General features: G+C 48.4%; 1 pseudogene; it reads right to left on the bottom strand.

Annotated features, from left to right (window-relative positions):
- Window positions 1-473: 473 nt before the first annotated feature.
- Window positions 474-2,637, bottom strand: LOC122479485 (annotated as a pseudogene).
- Between the last annotated feature and the right edge of the window lie 1,159 nt (window positions 2,638-3,796).

Genomic DNA, 3,796 nt, shown 5'->3' with positions numbered 1-3,796 from the left:
AAGGAAGGGAGAGGAAATTCTTGGATCTGTTTTATTTATTTTTTTAAGTTTATTTATTTTGAGAGAAAGAAAGCACGCACGTGGAAGTGTGCAAATAGGGAAGGGGCAGAGGGAGAGAATCCCAGGCAGGCTCTGCACTGTCAGCACAGAGCCCGATGCAGGCTGGAGCTCATGAACCAGAAGACCATGGCCTGAGCCAGAGTCTGATGCTTGATGGACTGAGCTACCCAGGCGCCCCTCTTGGATCTATTTTAGAATCTGAGACGTGAGGCTGAAGTGGGTTCCTGGCAGGGTCAAAGTCACACTAGTAGAGAAGACAGCTCTGAAGCTGCATGAGGGTGTGTTCCAAGCGACAGCAGGTGCCAGGCCTGCCCCACATAGCCATGCACAGAGAGGTGTGTCCCAGCCTGGCTGGACACCGCAGACCCCTCCCACCCCACTAGTCCACACCCTCTGAGCTGTGCCATTCCTGTTCCCCGGGAGAGCCCACCACACAATAATAGCTGAGATGGTGGCTCCCTGTGCACATTCACATAAACATACCCACCCTCTGTGCACACAGCTCCAGGACAGGCAGCACAGGCAGAGGCACACAGCTTTCTCCACGTATGCCCAGCATACCCACACTCAAGCTCCCTATGGAACTCAGGTCCAAGCAGAAATGCCTGTGGCCATGCCCATCATGGGCACAGTGTCAGGGAAAGCGGGGGTATCCCTGGGGAGGCCAGGCAAGTGGCCATGGCCACTGTGGCAGCCTCACCAGTTGGCCTCCACTGCCTGATGTCACTCACAAGGCTCTGGGCCAGACCAAAGATCTGGAGGAGGGCGATGCTCACAAAGAGCCCAGCCACAACGATCAGGTTGTTCTGTGGCCGCTTCTCAAATTGGCCGATGCAGCCTTTGGTATGGATGGAGCTCTGCTGCTCCAGCTCCAGTCTGAGCAGTACATCCTAGTCACACTGTACATTGAGGACATCTTCCGCAGAGTCCCTGATGCAGCAGGAGAAGGGCACCTGGCAGCGCTCCTGGCTGGGGTTCAAGTCGGTGCAGTTGAAATAGATATTGAGGTTCCAGTCATTAGGCCCTCAGGCTCCACAGCAAGACCAATATTCCTGAGCAAAGTAAATGAGGTTCTGGAGATCAGTGTTGTCCCGATAGGCCTTGATGTTTTTGTTTAAGAGGAAATCGAGCTGGTCTTGAATCCAGTCCTTGAAAATGAAGGCTAGGATCCCTGTTTTCAGCTCCAGGAAGAAGATGGGGACTAGGAACACAGAAAAAGTTGAGCCGGAAGGTGTTCTCCCGCAGTGCCCGGATGCAGCGGGCACAGCCCACTGCTATGAAGCCTCTAATCACTACAAACGGCCACACAGAGTGCAGGCCTCCCAGATCTGTCAGCACCGAGCTTTTGGAGAGAACCCACTTCTCACCCCAGGCCCAGAGGCTGTTGCCCAGAACCAGGACTTCCAGCACCCGGAAGACAATGTTGAAGCCAAACAGGAAGAGCTACCTGTAGCAGCCCATCTCGGGGCCCCGGGGGTGCTGGTGCTTGTCAGGCTCGGGAGGCAGCCCGCTGCCCGGCCCTCCACAGGTGGCCCTGGATCAGAGCCACCGGGGGCCCAGCGGGGTGGCAGTGGCTTCCGGGCACCAGAAGTACAAAGTTCAGATGTGACCTGCCCACGTCTGCTCAGTCTTTCAACAAACAAACAAACCAACCAACAACAAAAACGAGAGGGAACTGAACAACAGAGGCCTGAGGAAGTCCACCTGGCAACAAGAGTGTTGCTCCCCATCATTATGGGAACTTAGTCCACTGAAATCTTTGTTTCAATGTTCCTGCCAGTACCATTCAAGTAACTCGTTTTCTGTTGGTATCAAATAGATAATTCATTTTCTGTTCACAGTCAACGTTACTTGTACTCATACTCCCTGTTTATTGATGATTTCTACTGCTTAATGGCATCTGTGCACAACTTTCTCATCTCTGGGGTCTTTTAGCTTTTTCTATCATAACAACGGCATCCTTGTATTTTTCACAAAATGTTTCTGACATAATCTAATAATCTATCTAATCACCATCATTCCTGTTTGGGCAGGTCTTTTCTCAGGCCACTCTTCTTCTGGCAAAATCAGCGGTGGACCGGGAGTAGGGGGTGGGTCGGGAGATAACATCAAACAGACTTTGCCTGAGGAACCACACAGGGTTTCTTTTCTGCCAAGTTGGGCTTTGGGTACAGCAAGCATTCAGAGGTATGGCTAGCCCTTTATAGTGATTTCAGATAAGATACTGAAACCTTAGGAGCCTCAATGGCCTCTTTGAGAGTGGAAATGATTGGATAGCACTCATTTATTTCATGGGATTGTTATGAAAATGAAATCAAATATTGTAAATTAGAAGGCATTGCACAATGTAAACAACTAGCAGAATGCCTGGCATGTAATAGATGTTCCATCAACCGTGTATGAGTGTAACAGGATGCTCTAAAGTGCCCAGTACCAAAATGGGCTCTTCAGGTTCACTGCTGAGAACTACAACATTAAGCACTACACAGGTCTTAGTCCAGCACTTTCCGATACAAAGGCTGCCTGCAGGGGCTTGCTGACAATGCCTGTCAGAAGAGCCAGCAAGTCTGCCCTCATTCTTGCCCAGAAGGCCCTGGAGGAAGAAGTGGGGAGCTTTTAGGACATGCCTTTGGGGAACTGCAGAGTTCTTGAGGAAAGGCTATTCCCTCTTCTTGCCAACCTGGTACAAAGGAGCAAAGGTACTTCCTCTTCTTGAAGCATAGGGAGGGAAGCTCCTGCGTGTGTGCGTGTGTGTGCATAACCACATCCACTCCCGCTCCGCTGAGTCAGGGGTATATGAGAGTCTCTAGTGTGAAGCTGCCAGCGCTGGAACTAGCAGAGATCCTGCTGACATCCCGTGTGGAGAAAGGGGTGGGAGAGGGATGATGGAGCTGGGAAAGAACAGATGGTCTTTAAAATTTTTTTTAATGTTTATTTATTTTTGAGAGAGGGAGAGCATGAGCAGAGGAGGAGCAGAAAGAGAGACAGAGAGACAGAGAGAGAAAGAGAGACAGAATCTGAAACAGGCATAGGCTCTGAGCTGTCAGCACAAAGCCCGACAAGGGGCTCGAACCCATGAACTGTGAGATCATGACCTGAGCCGAAGTTGGATGCTTAACTGACTGAGCCAGCCAGGCACTCCAAGAATAGATGGTCTTTTTAAAAAGAAGTTTCTCCTAAAGCTACAATTTTTAATTAAAAAGACTAATTTTTTTCCTTTTTAAAATGCCCTTTTTATAGTAAAATATAGCACACAGAAAAACAAAATGTGCAGCCTAATGAATTATCAAGGCAATACCTGTGTAGCCACCACTAAAGTCAATAAATTAAACATTGCCAGCACCTCAGCAGTCTCCACCCGTGTCTCTTCAAAATCAGAAAACAATCCCTTCCCACAAAGGTAACCATAACTTGATCTTTATCACAATCACACTCTTGCTTGTTTTTTTTTTTTTTTTTTCCTCCACTTTTTTCATCTAAGTATGTGCCCTAAAGCACTACACTTTAGTATTGCTTGTTTGGGGACTTAATGTAAATGGAAGCATATCAATTTGTTTATATTATTGTTGATGGCATTTGGTTTGTTTCCAATTCAGGGCTATGATTAACATACTGGTATGAACACTCTTGTCCATGATTCCTGGTGTGTGCATGTATGCCTTTCATTAGGGTGTACAGCTGGGAGTGGAAATGTTGGATGACAGAGTATGTGAATCCTCAACTTGAGTACAGAATG

Source organism: Prionailurus bengalensis, chromosome C1 (genome assembly GCF_016509475.1).
Source record: "Prionailurus bengalensis isolate Pbe53 chromosome C1, Fcat_Pben_1.1_paternal_pri, whole genome shotgun sequence".
NCBI classification, from domain to species: Eukaryota; Metazoa; Chordata; class Mammalia; order Carnivora; family Felidae; genus Prionailurus; species Prionailurus bengalensis.
This window is presented reverse-complemented; position numbering and strand designations above follow the sequence as displayed.